This window comes from Schistocerca nitens, chromosome 3 (genome assembly GCF_023898315.1).
Source record: "Schistocerca nitens isolate TAMUIC-IGC-003100 chromosome 3, iqSchNite1.1, whole genome shotgun sequence".
NCBI lineage: Eukaryota > Metazoa > Arthropoda > Insecta > Orthoptera > Acrididae > Schistocerca > Schistocerca nitens.
Window position 1 is genome coordinate 364168293 of NC_064616.1, and position 20715 is coordinate 364189007.

A 20715-nucleotide genomic window follows, 5' to 3' on the forward strand; every position below is an offset into this window, starting at 1 on the left:
ATCTCCTATACTATCTACAAGCTTGATTCCAATCACCTCATTATCTCTCCTCTGATCATCAACCTTTTCATGCTGCTGCACTCTCACAAACACGTCCCTCCATCCCTACACCTATGCACACTCCATATTGTATCCCAATGCAATTTCGACCAGACAATGAGATCTGCGCCAATGCTTATCCGACCTAGTGATTTTGATTCTGCTGCGCGGGATTAGCCGAGCGGTCTGAGTCGCTGCAGTCATGGACTGTGCGGCTGATCCAAGTGGGGGTTCGAGTCCTCCCTCGGGCATGGGTGTGTGTGTTTGTCCTTAGGATAATTTAGGTTAAGTAGTGTGTAAGCTTATGGACTGATCACCTTAGCAGTTAAGTCCCATAAGATTTCACACACATTGGAACATTGGATTTTGATTCTTCTCCACCTATCCAACTCCTCTCTCACTTTCTCTCTCAATCCATGCCTACCTCTTTCCTCTTGTAACTAATATCCTACCCACACATCACACTCCTCCTAACCCTCTCTCTTCCCCACCAACTGTGTTTCCCATTATCCACCTCATCTCCTACTAATCATCTCCAATGGTTTTTCTACCTAACAGACCCCTATCCTTTTACCCACCCGCCTCAATCCAAAAACAATACTTTTGGCTCTGTGCAGGTCCTTATGATTTTAAGCGAAAGTGCGGTGCTTCAGTGTTTTTATCAGAAGAATTTCACCTTCCTGTGACGTGTTTTTAAAATGTATGTATTTTCTTTTTTAAGTGCCCATCTTTGATTTTCAATTTAAAATAGGAAAACAGTCCCATATTTTGTTTCTAGTTCTCATTTTCATTTTTTTAATTCGCTTGACTGAAGAGCACAGACTGCCCACCCCTAACCCATATGGGGTGAAGGGTATGAAATAACAATAAAGAAAGAAAAAACAGCTCTGTGGTGATTCGTTATGTTTGGTGAATTTTACAAGCATAACTCCTTAATATATTTTGGTCCCAAAGCCACGACACAAGTGGTCACCACAGCGGTAAGTTATCGAAACGGTAGTATGTGAGTAGTGTCCCTCTCTGCTTGGAGCTGTCACTGACAGCTGGTAAACTGATTACTGGCTGCTGGACTCTTTATGTATTGGGCTGTACGGCGACCAAAGTGGGTGACAGCTCTGCCCAACCATCTGGGGGTGAGAGTTGTGTGCAGTAGCGGACTTCTCGATAGCGGAAAGGGAGCTCTCCCTGGCAAGGTACCATCTAATTTGAACTTTAACTTGTGGGAATAAGGCGGGAGGCGTGTCCAGAAGGTCTGTCTCTCCTGGTGTTTGTTTGAACAAAGACACTTGTGGAGAGACTCGAATTTAGAGTTGGGAGAAGCAGTGACCACACATCGTTGAGCGAATAGTAGCCAAGGAAAACATGTCAAGTAGGTTAGCAGACAGAGCTGGACATGCACAAACATTCTTTGATTCAAACGTCATAGTGCCAGTATTCTTGAACTTGGATTCTGATATAATAGAGCCTGTTCCAGTATTCAGAGTTTTAGATTTTCTTCTCCAGTATTCCATGTCGGCCATCTTGCATCGCCATCTTGTGTTCTGACATCATAGCAAGACTGTGCTAAAGTGCGCGTCATATATCTTGGCGGCCGAGTTTAGGTTCGTTCTGCGCATCTGACGTCAGAAAACACAGTCAGCCAATGAACCGAGAACGACGTTGCCAGATCTCGACTGCAGTGCAGAGCACGGACGAGTCTCTTCAGTTTTAGAAACGTTCAGTCATAAATACAGTAATATAACAAAAGCAATGTCTTGATAGCAGACTTTCTTTTATAGAAAGTTTGGAAAAAGCATTCTTTATACCAATTGCTTCATATTCTATTAATTAATTAAACCAAACAAGCAATAAGACTCCTAATTCAGGCGATAGCAAGGAATGGTGTTTGTTTGAATCTCACGAACTGCTTTTTCGCAATAAAGAACAGCGGTAATTGTTTATTTCCTATTGTACTTCGACGAAGCGTGAGTAATTCATAGTCATACCAACAGTTTTTATAAGTAGTTGCGTGAGGCGTTATAATACTTATGGAGTTGAACTGTTTGAGAGCCGATGTAGCGGAACGGTTAGGGTGTTGCGCTGGCTAGTGAAGGGTTACGAGTTCAAACCTTGTGCGGTGCATAATATTTTTTTCTATTTAAAAACAATATTGGAGTGCCTTACTTCACGAATTTTATTCGTTTGAATGAAATTTCTAGTGCTTTGCCTCCTCATTAACTTTTTCGCTGCTGCAGACACGTGCTCCCGGATTCCGCGCTGTGCGCGATTTTGTCATCACTGCATTTCTCGCCTGTGCAGACACATGGTGTTCCCACTGCTTTGACACACTTATCATTCGATTTCACAAAAACTATTTGGCCAAAAAATTTGATTTTTACACGTCTTCTTGACTGATACCTTCCCCCCATAAATGACTTAATTTTGTTTTGATGTGCAGCATTAAATGTAGTAAACCATTGCACGAAATTTTGAAGAGTTTGCAGAGGTAAAAAGTCCATAGCGTATACTTTCCGTATGGTCGATTTTAGTTGCCACAATGTTGAGAATGAAATGTGGACAAGATACCTAAATTTCATATAATATTTACTGTATAACAATATCTCATTTAATTTAAGTACCACATAGGTGTCGTATGTAATATTAAGAAATATTCCGTCTTTCGCGACTGGAATAAAAGTTTTATTTACACAGGGCGCGTTTGGCTTCATTTTAAAGTGAAAGGTGAAAAGGTATGGCACATACACAATGGTATTCATGTTCTATTTCTTGTTTTTGTTCCACAGTCGCAGTTTTACCAATGGTATTGAAATATATCCCTCTTCTGCAACTGTAATAAGCGACTTATTTAGACCAGATGCGTTTCTCTCTTTTGAAGCATCATAAGAGGACTGTATTTTGTGTCCTCCATTGCCAAGTCACCTTTCGTAGTTTTGTGCTGCGGTAGCACAATATTCAACGTTTGTGTTGGCTCATCAGTGTTTTAGCAAATAAATGCTGTTTGTGTGTGAGACACACAAAATTATATTTGACATAGCTCTGAGCACTTCACTGACAGACGGTATATTCAAGTCCTAATGTTTTTGTAAGTCCACAGTTTTGTTTAATGTATTTTGTCTACTTCCTTTTGATTGATTGAAGTACTTTAAAATAAAGCCAAACGTGCCCAGTGTAAGTAAAACTTTTGTTACAGTCGCGAAAGGTGGAATATTTCTGAATATTACATACGACACTTATGTGGTACTTAAATTAAATGAAATATATAGGTATCTTGTCCACATTTCATTCTCAACATTGTGGCAACTAAAATCGACCATATGGAAAGTATACTCTATGGACTTTATCTCTGCAAACTCTTCAAAATTTCGTGCAATGGTTTACTATATTTAATGCTGCATAATAACTGCGTTGAATATCGAAACAAAATTAAGTCATTTATGGGGGGAAGGTATCAGTCAAGAAGATAGGTAAAAATCTAATTTTTGAGCCAAATAGTTTTTGTGGAATCGAATGACAAAGAGTGTCAAAGCAGTCGGAACACAATGTGTCTGCACAGGCGAGCAGTGCAGTGACAAAATCGCCCATAGCGCGGAAAGCAGGGAGCACGTCTTCGTAGCAGCGAAAGGGTTAATGCGGCCGTGGTGGCTTTACTTCATGAACTGCGCGCTCCCCCCTAAACGTAAGCTTGCGAACTATGCTATACTATGGCGCTGCTTCTCTTGGCGCGTGCGTCGTGTGCAACTGGCAACACAGCAATCTCCCGCGTCTAGGCGGGCATGCGCGAGCCGCCAAGATAAAAGAATTGAACTATAGTATCTTAAGTCAACCACCATGACAATGTAGCATTTTGAATTTACCTCCAATTTATACTTAGGACAATTTCTTGATTTTTCTGCCAAAATTTGAATTCCCACCATTTCATACATAGGGCAGTTGAACTTTGTCAGAGGAGTAGCGATGGTGGAAGGGGTAGGGGAAGAGGGAGGGGGAGGGGTGGAAAGAAGGTTAGGGGAAAGCCCATGACGTATCGATGATGTCATCGATGACATTACCACACCAGAAAATCACTCCAGTACCCACCTAGCATATTTACTCACCCACCCTTTTTCAACTCATCCTATATTTCATCGTTAATGTCTTCGCCTGGGCATCCTACAACCGACAGAATTGTTACCAAGTACATCTAATTATTATCGTGAGAGGTCACACGGCATGTGCTAAGACAATGCTGGCAGATTTTAAAAGGAAAGTGTTCATATGGAGTTCCACCTTCGGAATTCTTATCAGAAGGTAACACTTCAGTGAATTCTGATCTCAAACTATGTGTTCAGAACCTGTAAACTTTAGCTCGTCTTGAGCTAGCATATCACTGAAGAAACCAGTAAGATTTGCGGATAACTCTCAGACAGGCTTTATAATGTGCCACCAGACTTACTTGTGCATAGCTTGAAGGAATTAGGTATCTCTCTTTTTCGCTATTTTTTGGGTTAATGCGCTCTGTCATGAAGTAAACCCTCTAATTCTTCTGATTTTGACAGAACGCTGAATACTGTTACCGTAAATGTTTTGTGTCACCACCTTCTGAGTGAAAAATTAGAGCCGTGATTTATGAAAGTTCGTGTTCAGTATGATGAAACCATTTTGTATCCTAACAGTACGCATTAATGTACGTATAAAACTTCTCTCTATCTCTCTCTCTCTCAAAAACACACACACGCACACATATACAGACACACAAAATGTCGTTCTGTGAGTCAGCCTCACCGTTCGTCTCTTCCAATCCTATGAAACGAACAAACTGCTTTCCGAGAGTCTGCTTTTGAGATACGCGCACCTTGGAATAATACCAAACAAACAACAGTTTAACAGCTGTCGAAATTGTTACCAATATGCTGGTGCCGTCATCAGACGCTGATATTACGTACATCGAGCGTTCAGACCCCCGAGAAGCATAATTACCCTGAACCATTCCATTAAGATTGTCCTACAACTCTGTACAAGATTCTGTTGTTCGTCCTTCTCAGAACTCAACTTGGGTTCCGTCTCTCACCACTGATAGTACGTAAGACCCTAAACAAATGTAATGACTTCGCTCCATACCTTCTAATGTGTCTACACGCATAAGTGAACAGTAGTCTACATTGCCCCTTTGAGTAACAGGTTTACATCTGAAATCACCATTTTATTTTATTTTTTTAAAGTACCAGTGTCTTTCTCGTGAAATCTGAGGTGCTACTTCAAGACAGAGGCATCTAGTAGTACACTGAGGTACATATACGAATGTAGTGCATTGTACCAATCATTTACAGCCTTCAAAGCAAAAATCGGCGCTAAGGTCGTGCTACGTGATTGTAGGTGATTGTGACATGTGTTTTTTTTTTTATAGTGACTATACTGAGGAGACCGCTGAAAGTGGAAGTAAGTATATCTAAAGTTATTGTAACGTGAGTTTGTATTACTGCTTTATGCGCCCCCGGTAATTGAGTGGTCAGCGCGACAGAATGTCAATCCTGAGGGCCCGGGTTCGATTCCCGGCTGGGCCGGAGATTTTCGCCGCTCGGGGACTGGGTGTTGTGTTGTCCTAATCATCATCATTTCATCTCCATCACGCGCAAGTCGCCGAAGTGACGTCAAATCTAAAGACTTGCACCAGGCGAACGGTCTACCCGACGGGAGGCCCTAATCACACGACATTATTATTATTACTGCTTTTATCAGCGGTTTCGAAATGAAACCATAGGGGCAATATGTAGTTTTGACTGAAAATTTTTTAAAATTTAGGTTCTTTTTGCTTGTTATTAAGGACTATAATTTGTTTCAGGCATTATGCGTTCAGGGAAGTTTCGAGATATGCGCTTGTGTCTAGGAAAAAAGAAAATTTACTTTCAACTATATCGCATGAAATTATGGGTGGTTGAAAACTGTATGTCCTAGTGGTTCCAAAACGAAACCACCTCCTTAAAACAAATGATTGTGTACTTTTCCCAATTTCTTCTTGTATTCGCTGCTTACTATGATAATAAAGATTAATTCTGTGAAAAATTTTACAATTATCTTACAAAGTGAAACTACCTCCTCAAAACTTCTTGACAATTTCTTCTTGTTTTCGTTGCATACTGTGATAATAAAGGATAATTATGGGAAAATTTTTAAAATCATATTTTGTTAATATTGTTGGGTCTGAAAAGGTTAAAAAAACCGTATGTGGAGGCCAGAGTGCTATGCTTAGAATCTCGATACTCGGAAGAACATCGACATTTAGGTTTCCCATACATTATCGAAGTCTGTGAGAGCTAATTTATTTGATGTGCACAAAAGTATTTATATCATATTGATCCAAAGGTCTTGCCGGATAACAATAACAAACAAACATCATGTCGAGCATGAGCATGCTATAGCATATTGCTAAAACTTTTTCATCTGGCAGATCCCTCTTTTGATCTCCATGCTATTCTCCAGTTGGTGTGGTTGCCGTGCTTCTTAGCAGTTTTCTTTTTTCAGAACTCTAAACACAGAATATTCGTGTTAAAAAATAAGGAAAAAACATTTTTATTGCATTTTTAGTAACTAATTTTGAGTCTTTCAGCCTTTTCACGAATTCCTAAACACTCGCAAAGTTCACCAAACACGTGCTCGGATACTATGAAATTCAGTCCGTTTCACTCAGATGACTTTGAGTGAGGTGTATGAACAATAACATATAGATACATCACTGTTTTCCTCAGTCATACAGCACTGAAAAGTAATGACTGTATAAATGTTTTGATGACACTTACGAAACGCAATCAGTATGGTGATCCACTATAAGCTCATACAGCACTGAAAAGTAATGACTGTATAAATGTTTTGATGACACTTACGAAACGCAATCAGTATGGTGATCCACTATAAGCTCCTGTATTGACAGCGACGAAAATTTTATTTAGCTGCACACAAAAAGATTTCTTCCAATAAACGAGCGTATTCACAAAGACGAATATAGCTTGGACTATGGGTGAGTGTTGTAATAGATGACGAAAAGTCGCCAAGAGCATTGGATTATCTGAAAACAACCAACAATGAATAAATTTTTACCTGATCGTGTTTCAAACACGACAGATTCTACATCTAAGAACTCAGACTCATTGTCTTTTAATTCTGTCGGGTTGAAGTCACAAATTGTGTACTTTGAAAGCTATGATAATAATTTTTTATCATTCGTATTTGCAGGCACGCAGAGATACATAGATGGCACAGATAGATAAATGGATAGAGAGAGAGAGAGAGAGAGAGAGAATTAGCACCGCCAAGTTTTCTAATTGTGAGCCGGTCTCCAAAGTAGTTTGATTATCACACAACTGAAACACTGAATTTTTTGACATTTATTGACATTTAAATATTAAAGATTAGTAATTATTTTTGAAGTGCTAAAACATACTATTTCCTTCAGCAGACGATACATTGCACTGCAACCATTCGTATTGTCGTATTTCCTCTGGAAAGCTCTAATTTGTCTGTTGAGATTTATGCCCTCATCAATACCGTATTCTGTGGTGCCCAATGACACGTTCATTACTGTACTGCATCGGCACAACAACCAATACACGTTGCATAGATATTTAGTGCTATTCGGCTTAAAATGGGTTACTTAACTTACCCAATAGCAGAATCAATAATAATTTTGTGTTCGAGTTCCAAATAATGATGAAGAGACAGATTACTTACAGACGTGGTAAGAGCCTAGAGCCGCAGCGTTTAATGATGAGTCTGTACAGAATTACTTTTTTTACTTAGGTTCATCTGTCAAAGGCCGGCTAGAATTTCGTTATATCGTAAATGTCACGAAACGACAACGTATTTCTGTCAAGCATTGACCTACCTTATTAATCGAAACTTTATGTCTCCACTTTTAATAATCTGAATATTAGCGGAACCTTACATGTAAATACATGGCAGCATTACTGGAATATTAAGAATGGATTCATGGTAGTGCCAAAAAAAGCCAAAACACACATACATCACGCACAAACAAACAAACAAACCAATACACGTGCGCTATTTGAAAACAGGGGTTGTCAAGGTCTCATTTGTTCAATTTGACCCGGCACTGTAAGGTTGCCAATATTAAAATTTATAAGATTATGAAGAGTTGCCGTGATAAAATAATTTGTGGATCAAGAAATTATGAGAATCTTTTTCTGCCTTAATGTCGCCGAAAGAATACCATAAAAGTAACCTAACCTTCATTCAAAGACTGAAGCACGTTCACACAAAAGAAAGACCGAAGGAGTACGAATTCTTTCACCTTTGTGCGCCCGCCTTCGACAAGTTTTCTTATGACGTCTCGCAAAGGCCCATGAACTACGTTTGCTATCTGAAAACATTAATCGGAGGCAGTATATACTAATTACCCGTAAAATAGGAAGCTATTCGAAACTGAAGAACGTACTTAAATCTTAGAGAACGTGTCTCCTGGGAAAGCTTTGTCTCTACTCAGATTAAGTTTTAGGTGTTTAATGACACCGTTAAGTAATGCGGAAATCGAATGACCGTCCAGCACGTTATCACTAGCCTTAGAGGTGCAAACGCTATGAAGGTGCGACCAGGCTGGCTGAGTTGTGTTCACTGTACCTATTGCACCTCGCACTAAAACAGGAATGTAGCTGTGATAACTACCGCACCTCCTAGCAACCATAAAAATGTTACAAAGCAACGAGTTCTACAAAGAATAATTTTATGTTGATGTGCTGTCAAGCAAGCTACAGCAACAGAGCTCGCCGTTAGGAGAGCGTTACTACCGTATCTGTGTGAAGATAGCTTCACAGAACTTTGCGTAGCGCACGCACCGCTGCAGTGTGGAGATCATACGGAACCGAAAGCTCTGAAAGGTGTGGGAGGACAGTGAAATACATCACTGTGTCCGCCCAGAACTCTTCTGACTAGCGTGGAATAAAATTCGAAGTTGTTGTATCAGATATCGCCGTCACAAAAAGTTATAATTGTTTGTTTTAGTTTCTGCTGTCACAGCTCTTCTTCTACATTGCTGCCATCAACATCTATAACAGAAAAACAAAACAAAGAATGAGAGAGATAGAGAGTACTGACGATGCTTTGCGAGCGAAAGCCGTCATGGAAAGAGGCAGATATGACTGAGAGAAGAGATAGAGACGATCCAACAAAGAGTGGCGCGTTTCGTCACGGAAAGCTTTAGTTGGCGCGAGAACGTTTCAGAGATGCTGAACGATCTCCAGTGACAGACGTTACAAGAGAGGTGATCTGCGTCACTGAGAGACTTACTATTGAAATTTCGAGAGAGCACTTTCCGGGAAGAGTCGGACTACATATAACTTCCTTCCACATACATCTCGCGGAAAGACCACGAAGAGAAAATTCGAGAAATTAGAGCTAATACAGAGGCTTACCGACAGTCATTCTTCCCACGAGTCGTTTGCGAGTGGAACAGGGAAATAGGGATCTCTAAGTGGTACCAGAAGTATTCTCCGCCACACACCGTAATGTGGCTTGCGGAGTATCACGCAGACGTAGATGTAGAAACACAGCTCTGCATCGCTAACCATTTTTCTCTTCATTCAAATACCACAGGCATGAGTCGCTGTTACGAAAGGGGGCCAGGACTACCAACTGAATCGTATTCTACAAAGCTTTGTCGTTTGATAACATCCTGGATCACTCTTCCGTCTTTAGAGAATACGTCATTTGTGACTTTTCTGTTAACAAGAAGATAAATCCTAGAGACAGAGGACAATACAAGCAAAACACAGTATAAGAAGAAGAATAAAAAGAAGAAGCCGACCGTCGGCTTCCTGGGAGCTCACTTCCAGACCACACAGCGAGTGCACCAGCCTGAAACACTGTTTCTCGAGTGAGCCTTTATTTTCCGCATTCTATTCAAGCGAAAACGGTACTGAAATTTACAGAAAGAACCGGCGACCCACATGAAACTCTTTGCACCACGCATAAATTCTTCGACTAGGGCGATTTTGCAGACTTAAGAGAGACATACAGCGTTTTGTGCCTTTGAAGTAGGAAACGAAAATATTGTCCGCTGTGCACAGAACAGGTCCTTCGGGGAGGCATTTCCAGGAACTACGTTGGCTGCAGACGGCTCGTCGTGGCAGCCAGGGGGCCGCGCATGCGTGGGCGGGCCTCAGAGGTGACGCCTAGTTTCGATCGGCCCGGGCCCGGGGGCCAGCCACCTGTATTGATGTACCCCGCGTTTCCACGAACTCGGAAGCTGTGAGCCGCCCGTGCAGCAAGGGGCCGCCTAGCACCCTACCCCGTCACAATCTAATCTCATGCCCGTCAAATTTTAGTGAAAGACGGAACTGTGAAGACTGTTATCGTATATACTCAATTCGGCTGTTACAGACAATGTAAAGAAACTGTCTTGTCACGAGGACACGTTTCCGCTTGGACGAATCAAAATCTCCAGCGAAGAAAAAAAATTTCGAGTAAACGTGCCACACCTTTTCAGATCCTTTACAACAACGCTAAGCCTTGCACTCTCCTTCTTTGTCATGTCATACTGTAGCATAAGTTTTAGACGTTTAAGCGGCGTGACAGACTCCACAAAATTTACCACTGATCGAGTGCTCGTATACTACTGGCTCATTTCTGTGTGTTATGGGCATTACCTAGTGTTTATCCATATGATTGCTTCACAGGTGAGGAAGGGGGCGGGGAGGGGTTGGAGCGGCAAGAAAAGTCCTTAACTCGTTCAAGGCTTTAACGTGGAAAATGCTGAAATTTAAGAAAAATGGATATTGCTTGATAATTAGCAGTTACGTAATTATTATCATATTTTGTAAATTATAAGTTGCATCAAAGGCTCAAATTTCTGCTGTATTAAATTGATTTATTTAGATAAAAATACTTAACAGAAGAAATGTTGCAGCTGATGATGAAACATGTAATTGAAATTTAGTACTACGTTTCAGACGCTACATAAAAACTTTATTTGGAATTAAAATTTTACGTCATTTGTCTTTGGTGATGTGGAAACAGTAAATGAGCTACAAAATTAGAAGTGTAATAAAATTTCGGAGAACACTGTGATGGGAAATGAATAATTATATCAATATATAAAACTGCCTTTACGAAAAAGCGAACTGAAGATTTTAGAGAACTTATCTACTGATCAGTCTTCCTACTTCATCTCTAATACTTTCTGTTTGTTCGTGGATACTAAGTATATGTCAGCAAAAATTAATTTCGAGAATAGTGGAATGCCCGGATAATGAATTAACAAATATCGAGGGAAATTTGTGGTTTTCAGGGAGTCAAATTGGTAATATAACTATGTCGTAGATCTGACAGCATTTTATGGAGTATAAGTGAATTTAAAATTGAGAATTCCTATTCTCGTCGTGGCATGGATGACACCGTCTGAAACTTATGCCGCTCTCAAATGCTTAACGCAGGTTGATGTTTAATCAGTTCTGTGTTGCACTTCGGTGGGTTTGAACACAGCTGTTCGTAACAGCAAGTGTGGTAATACTGTGTAAATGCATACAATTTGAACAACAGTGGCTTTTCCTCTCGACATATAATGGACAATTATCTAGATTAGATATATACAGTGTTCTGTTGGTACATAGTTAGTTGGAGGACGTGAGACAGGGTGCAGAAACAATATAAAACCAATGATAATTGCCGGCCGGAGTGGCCTTGCGGTTCTAGGCGCTACAGTCTGGAACTGAGCTACCGCTACGGTCGCAGGTTCGAATCCTGCCTCGGGCATGGATGTGTGTGATGTCCTTAGGTTAGTTAGGTTTAATTAGTTCGAAGTTCTAGGGGACTTATGACCTCAGAAGTTAAGTCGCATAGTGCTCAGAGCCATTTGAACTAATGATAATTTAATAACAAACATAGTAAATTTATAATCAAAATTAGTTTACATTACAGTTTCCCTGACACGTTATTTTCGCAAAATTAACTGCTATCGAGACAAAACACTAACGCATATGTAAAACTGATAATTAGAATTGCAGCCATAACATCTGTAGTTAAGATCCGAAACCCACCGGACATTCGAAAGACAATGGACCTACAGTGTTCCAGAGACGGTTTGTTATTATTTAATTTTCTAACCTAACCAACAGAAAAAAGAAAAAAAGGAAAAGTTCTGTGTCCAGAACATATATTTGGTTAGGGCTGTGATAATGACAACACTGAGAACAGATATTTTCTGATAATAAGAAACTGTTGTTCACGGAACAGATTTATTATCACAGTAGCTTTTGAGAAGCTGCTGTGAGCAAGGGAAATAGGAAATGAGGATAGCAGTGGAAGCATACAAAGAAAATGGCTCCAATTATATTCCTGGTAGACCGTCATAACCTGACGAAGCATTTTGGTCCTGAATGTATGAGTACTTTTTTCACACAGGAGTGTAACTCTTTCAGTAACGTAAATACAATAATTTAGGAGGAAAATCGAAGAATAGAATCAAAGACAAATATACGTTAAAATCTGCAACTAAATACATACTCTGCAAACCAGTATGAAATGTGCGGCATGGAGTACTTACCGCGGTACAATATGCTAGGATTTCTTACTGTACCAATCGTGCATGAAGCACGGGAAAATTGACTGCTTAAGTGGCTCTGTGTGTGTTGTAATGATTCTAATCTTCACTTCGTCGTCCCTATGGGAGCGATATGAAAGGGTATAAAGAATATTCCTAGATTATTCATTAAATGCTTGTTTATGGAACTTTATAAGCAGGCTTTCGCGGGATATCTGGCATCTCTCTTTAGGCGTCTCCCAGTTCAGGTTTTTCAACATTTCCGAGACACTTTCTCATGAGTCAAACAAACCTGTCACCGTTCGTGCCACTTCTTTGTAACTATTGGTCTTGTTTGGTATGGGTCTCAAACACTTGAGCAAAATTCTGAAAGGAGACGCAAAAGTGATTTGTAAGCAGTTTCCTTTGTAGATTGCTGAGGTCTACCTTACCTACGACTGAACCAATATGATCATTGCATTTCATGTCCCTACATATTGTTATACCCAGGAATTTGTAAGAGATGAATGATTCCAGTTGTGACTCATTGATTTTTTGGTCATAGGATACTATTTTTCCGCGTTTTATGAAGTGCAAAATCTTACATTTCTGAACATTTAAAGCAAGTTGCCAATTTTTGTACAATTTGAAAACGTATCAATATCTGATAGGATAACAGATGCTTGCCAGTATAAGGGAGGACTGCGCCTTATCGATTGTGTGTCAGCGCCGGCGCACATCGGAATGACTTCATCGTCGCAATGATTGTTTTACTGCGCCTGCGCATACCGGAAGGACCGCCGTCGTATCGATTGTATTTCGGCGCCTGCGCGTACCGGTAGGGCTGCGCCGTCATATCGACTGTGCTTCGGCGCCTGCGCATACCGGAATGACATCATCGTCGCAACTATTGCTTTTCTGCGCCTGCGCATACCGGAAGGACTTCGCCGTCGTATCGACTGTGCTTCGGCGCCTGCGCATACCGCAATGACATCACCGTCGTAAAGGTTGTGTTTCTGCGCATGCGCTTACAGGAAGGACCGCCGTCGTATCGATTGTATTTCAGCGCCTGCGCGTACCGGTTGGGCTGCGCCGTCGTATCGATTGCGTTTCGGCGTCTGCGCATACCGCTGGACCAGCGCGGACTGTTTTTCTACATCATCTGTAAAAGATCTGAGGTTGCCAAGGGCGCCCCTAACCCGGGGCCGCGACCCTCCCCCTTACACCCTCCCCAGCTCTTAGGGAAGAGTGCAATCTGGTTTCTTCTTTCAAAAAAATATTTAAAAGTCGGTATTACGCAGGTTTTTAAAAGGATCGGTACTGGAACTTTTTTATGGCTACTTAGAAGTCGCCTTCTGTCTTCCAGATTATTAAAAATATTCCATACCCCAGATCTAGCCCCCCCTCATTGCCCCCGTCCTACAAACTATCACACAGGTGCCCTTAGAGGTTGATATTAATATTGTCTTCTTCAGTTCTGGTCCAACGTGCTGCGTAAGGAGCCTCTTTTCACTGCGACATCGTATTGATTCACTCCGCTGTTTGGATATCATAAAAAGAATTCAGGAATTTCTTGGAGTGCTATGATATCAATAAGTATGCATCAGGTAAGAGGAGTAAATAAAAACTAACGATGTTTTACATAGACAGGGGCAGAGGGCTTCACTGGAATGAAATTAATGATCAGGCAGCACACGCTAGTCCTCACGTAATTAGGAATGCGTAACAGAGATGACGTAGAATGATGATTGATATCGACTGAAATAAGGGTACTGTGGTAAAAATATTTTGAGAGGAGTTAGGATAAATAATAACTGTTAAATAACTCTTCACTGTCGAGGCTGTCAGTACATCAGAAAAATACTAATAAACGTGCCCTGAAATTGGTTAGAAATTATATCTATTGCGAAATTTAGAAAATGTTTTACAAAAAAATTCTAGAGATATAACTCAGTTGTTGGAGACAAACTAGTACAAGTTGGCGAAAGAGAGCGTCGCAAAAACAGGTGCTGCTCACCCCTCCCCAGTATAAGGAAGGACCGTGCCGTCGTATTGATTTTCTTTCTGCGCCTGAGCATACCGCTGGACCAGCTCGGATTGCTTTTCCACAAGCTGTGCCTCATGCCGACAGTGAATAACAGAGATTCAACAACAAGAATAAATCTCTTGACGACGACACGTGCTGTTCACGACCCAGCTAGCTGCACTCGATATCGTATTCGTATGCGAACCTTCCTTCCTGTGTTGGTAACGCCCGTGACGAGGCAGTCCACTTTTGTTACCTTCTACAAAAGGTGTGTCTATATAAAAAGAATAATTAATTAATTCTGTCACCTCAACGGAATACTGCTGTTCCTGAATTGGCAAGCTGTGTTCCGCAAGACAAACAGAATTTTTCTCTTGAGCTATTCCGTTCTGCTTATTTCACGCCTGACTCGATTTTAATGGTTGAAGAGTGGCATCCAAAAGCTTGTATTTCCTCTTCAGCCATTTCCCGGTGGGCGTAGCTTTTGCTTACGTGTGATGGACCTGTTTTCAGCGACAAGTCTACAATGGATTCATCTATAGTCGAATGTCGGATTGTAAAATTTTTCAGTGTCGATATTTTTAAAAGTGACACCATAGAGTAACTTAGGAACGATTTAGGAAGAGCATCAGTAATCGGAGACAGTCCTGAGATTGGACCAACTGCTAGCCCCTTGAGTCCACTGGATGTAATTATGGGATCGTCATCATGTAATTGAACATGTTAGAAAATTCCTTATTTTTCAGTTATTAATGAATGAATACATTACAAAGACTAAAGTTAAAAACTCATAACAAATTTGTAAGCGACGTCCGCTTGCTTCGGCATCCGCTTGCGGTCCCATGACATTAGCAGGGGTGTAAATCTTTACGATACAATGTAGGCTAGGTATCAGCAACAGTTTAAGATTAACGTTTGGGTTTGACTGTTTTTTAAGTGGGCATGTTCTCCCAGCGCGTCAAACAGGCGAAGTCTATAAGGTCTCTATTCAGAACACTCTTCTAAACTTGCTACAGGATGTTCCACTGCAAGTAAGAGAAAGTATATGGTTTTTGCATGATCGCGCTTCAGCGCATTTAAGTTACTTTCTTCGAGACGTAGTGTATTATATCTACAATGACAAACCGATAAGCAAAAAAAAGGAACGTTTTAATGGGATGCACACAGAGCCGTGCCGACATGATTCTGTGCCCCTGGCAAAACTGCCACGATTCTGCCCACCTCCGTACACCCTCACCTCGTAAAACTACGTTGCTGCCAGTTTTTCTTCGCAGCTTTAGTAAACTTTGTAAGTACGTTTAACAAAAATAAGATTTCGTATATCTATACAACTTATAAAAATGTATGTATGTATGTCTGTATGTTCAATATCTCCCAAACCACTGGACCGATTTCAACCAAACTTGGTACTCATATCGTTTACTGTCTGTAAAGAATCACTGTGAGGGTAAGAACCACCCACCTATCGAAGTGCTAGAGATGGGGTGAAAAAGTAATATAACCCACGACGTGAGAATACCCACATTTAGTCATCCACTATTTGAGAATGAGAGAACATAGAGACTTGCAACAAACTTTACACTTAATATACGAACCTTCACAAAGCTTTTTCTCACTGACGAAATGATGAAGGTAAATAAAGTTTATCACTTACTACATTTTCGCTGTTCTTCCTGTAAAACTGACACATGAAGCATGATGTTTTAATTTATTACTTCTTTACTACTAACTGTATTCGTGACAAATTTTCCAGACAGCATTTTCATGTAATACTGCATGTACCAGAAAAATCGCATCACTGTACGATACTTAGTTCAGGAGGTATGATGTCATAAACACAAAGTGTATGAAAAACTACCGCATCATGCGAGACGTTTAGATTTATTACTTCGTTGCTACGAACTCTATTCTCAACACTTTTCGCAGACCGTATCCACATCTACCGCTGAATGTACATGCAAAATATAACATTGAACGACATATAGTTCAGGAGATATGACGTCATAAACACTGAGATGCGTGAGAAACAGCTGCATCATGCAACGTTTTAATTGATTATTTCTTTACTACTAATTCTTCTCATAACCCTTTTCGCAGAATGTATCCATATATGTCGCTGAATGTATCTAGAAAAAAATATCATTGCGCGACTCATATTTCCAGGAGATATGACATCATAAACGCAGTGAAGCATGAAAATAGTCGCATCGTGCAAGACGTTTTCATTTATTACTTAATTACTACTAACTCTATTTACACCACCTGTTGCAGACAGTAGGCAAATATACCATTGGATGTACCTACAAAATTATATCACTGCACAGTAGATAGTTCAGGAGATATGACGTCATAAATATTGAGTTGCGTGAAAATGGAATTGATGGGCAAAATTCGCTAGACATATAGGTGAAATATGTGTACAAATATGCTTGAAATTTGTTAAACATGTGTGAAATATGTTTGACAAACACAACAAATTAAATTCATCATTGCACTAAATAAATCTTAAAATGAATAAAAATTTGAAAGTAAAACAAAAACTATATCTTGTCGTTTATAGCAACTACTGTGTATCGACCTTCGTTAACCCAACTGGCAGGATAAATTTCCTCTATGGTCAAAATTTTTTGCATTACATTAGGACATGTTTTTATAAAACAGATCTGAAGATGGTCATTATAGAACGAAACCGGTAGTCTGATGACAAAAAATTTGTGAGCATAGACGTAAAGTAAAGGAAACTTATTCTATATTCGGGTCACTGTTTTATTCGTGACTATGTCGCAGCTTGTGTACTACTGGTAGGTATAACGAAACGGAATATCCAGTGAAATTTGATACAAAGACTACATGGATTAAACGTTTTGCACGTTATGTAATTTCTTAGACTTTCCCAGCGATTCGGTGTCATCATGTGGAATCGGGTGTACTGCCAGTGTTATTTTAATTCTACAAATTATTAGTTTTATAAGATATAGAATTTTTTTGCGATAATCACTTTGTAAAACATGTTTTTTTTCGTATCATTTTTTTTTTATTTTGCGGATTGTGCATTGTAATGTTCTGCTTTATAATACTGATGTTATTTTCATGTTTTTTTTAATTGCTGTGGCACCTTTGCTATTTTCATAAATTTTACTTGTTAATAAACAGTCATAAATTTTCCTGTCATCAGTTGGCACTTGCAATGAGCAAATACTGGTGAACTCCATAAGGGTAACAACCAGAAATTGTCTTCATATTAATGACACAGGAACCATTGTTGTTACTTGCTGACCGAATTAGGTCTACACTATCTTTTAAATAGGTGTCACAGATTGTTTTTTTTTGTCTTTGAAATTGGTAGATTCTAAAGATGTGTTGAAATTATTGTGTTTTAGCAAGTAGCTGGTGACCTTTTGCCTCTTCTTTACATTTTTGATTTAAGTTGGATGTGAGAAGCCTGCTTGGGAATGTCCTAGCATGGCCAGAAAATTCCCTGCACAGTCTTTTCCCGGAGCGTTGGGGTTATGAAAGGTCTCTGTTGGATTCCTTTCATGTTAATTTCTTAAATCTGTTGTCATTTACGGCATAAATTCCTCTTCTAAATTTACTATGGTGTTTCTGACTATCTGGGAGGAGACTGAGCAGTGAAACGTGTTACTTTTACACATAAACAAGAACGATCTGTCACACTACTACACTTTAAAACACAGTTTATATGTAATTCGTGTCACACAGTCTAATACGGAACCTACATCCGCCTTATTTTATATACTGTATATGATAAGATACTGTCATCCCCCTGCCCTTCTGTGTGAGAGGATGAATGAGCAAATGTATTTCTAGTTGTATGCTGGATGGTAGCAGACAAGCCTGTCTGCTAGAGAACAGTAGGACCAACGTCAGAACAGGTAGCTACGCTTTCTAAAAGCAAAGAGGTTTCTATCCTTAGTATGGTTCTGTCTGTCCCTTGTCATGTTGGTATAGGAAGCTGCCTCTCTGGTCACTTCCGTTTGCATTTGTGAGGCACCCATCAGGAAGGGACCACGGCAGTCTGTCCGTGGCGAGCATCTGAAGTGGTAAGATCTCCGGCTAAGCGCGTGTCTGCTAAGTCCGTAGGACAATGGATTTCTTAAGTTCAGCCTAACTTAAAATTTAATCACCTTTATTTCAGGTTTAGCTCTAAAATATCTAATGTTATCTTAAATTGCAACGCAGTGTAATTCGCGTGTGAAGTTCAGAATATCTTCCGGTAGTTGCTTTGTCACTACTTTGTGAGTGAAGTGGAACCACGTGTTGATCAGTAAATCTAACTAAGATCATCAATCTTAAATGCGAATGTGCGTGAGATTATAACGTCTCGTCTTGACAATATTTTCCAATATAGCAACTTTTCTTTATGTTCAACCCATGTGAGGTGTACTTTGCGAGACCAGTACCACGTGCTTATACAATTGTTTGACCCATCAGGTTAATAGTAAGACGTTAGTAACCAGTTTGAGGTTTTTCTTTTGTAAATTGCTTTTTGATCTAATTTATTTTAATCATCAAAATTATTGTGGAGTTACACTCTTTGTGCAAACCAAGTTGACCACGTGAAGCATGTGGTATAATCATCAAAGTAGCCCTCAGCTATTCTTTTCGGGAAGATTTCACAGAGAGTTAGTATGAATTTAGTATATCAGTGTGTGGTAATTACATGACGGACAGGATTGTGCTACGAACATAACTTCTTTGGGTGCAAATTGAATTGGTTGGTCGTGGTTAATTTCCTCTTGCATATGTTTCAACGTTCTTTGTGTGTTATTTTATGAATGCAGTGTTGTATGCAGTCTCCCAATCTTGGCTCCATATTTGATGTGTTCTGTAAGATTACAAACTCACATTTTCACAGTCCTAAATAAGGCACCAGCTTAGTTATGACTCACGTTTAATATGCTGAAATTTAAATGATCAATGTTAAAATAAATTTCGAAATATAACTGATTTATTTCTTGTTATTTAAATTCTCTTTTATATATATATATATCACCGGTTGTCGTATGACTATTAAAAGATTATAATTAATGTTAGTCTGGTTGGGAATTTGGTAAGCTAGACTGGATACCTGGTGAAACAGTTGCGCAGTAATGCAAGGTTAACTTCCCCAGACAGCTCACAGCTTTTAATCCGCTTTTATTGTCTATCAGCACCGCTTTCATAGCAAATTAAAAAATGGTTCAAATGGCTCTGAGCACTATGGGACTCAACATCTTAGGTCATAAGTCCCCTAGAAGTTAGAACTACTTAAACCTAACTAACCTAAGGACATCACACACACCCATGCCCAAGGCAGGATTCGAACCTGCGACCGTAGCAGTCCAGCGGTTCCAGACTGCAGCGCCAGAACCGCTAGACCACCGCGGCCGGCAGAAAATTAAAGTAACAACGTTACAATGTATTTCAGAAGACTAGATTAAGACCAAAGTGTGTACTGAATATAAATTATTTTTACAGATTTGATGATGATATTATTGAAAAGCCTCGTCCACCAAGAGAGGAAAATTAGTATGGTTAGATCAAATTTACCCATTTAGTAGTAAAATATTTGATAAAGAAAAGGAATCTGAGCCATCTGAAAAGCATTTAACTATATATGACGGTAGTATCTGTTCCCGGAAGAACAGTTACCGTGGATGACCATGCAGCTTTGCTAGAAATGAAATGATAATTAAATGGACACCCTAGCTGCAAACAGGCGTTGATGTACTTCATTGGGGACATGTTGAAAATGTGTGCCCCGACCGGGACTCGAACCCGGGATCTCCTGCTTCCATGGCAGACGCTCTATCCATCTGAGCCACCGAGGGCACAGAGGATAGTGCGTCTGCAGGGACTTATCGCTTGCACGCTCCCCGTGAGATCCACATTCCCAACACGTCCAAACCAGTACATTCGTAGTATGCCTAATAGATGTCATATATAGTTAAAATATGGCTTCCCGGCCATTGACCTTCTTGTGTGAATGCACACGCTATGCCCGAACTCGTACGGGACTTGGCAGATTAATCTGCCACGAGTAATGAGTATGATGGGCAAACATCTATTAGGTGCACTACGAATGTACTGGTGTGGACATGTTGGGAATGTGGATCTCACGGGGAGCGTGCAAGGGATAAGTCCCTGC

General features: G+C 40.0%; 1 non-coding gene across 1 annotated transcript; it reads right to left on the minus strand.

Moving 5' to 3' along the window:
* Window positions 1-20324: 20324 nt before the first annotated feature.
* Window positions 20325-20399, minus strand: Trnap-ugg (transfer RNA proline (anticodon UGG)). Its single transcript has one exon. It is a non-coding gene; the product is annotated as a tRNA-Pro (tRNA).
* Window positions 20400-20715: the final 316 nt, after the last annotated feature.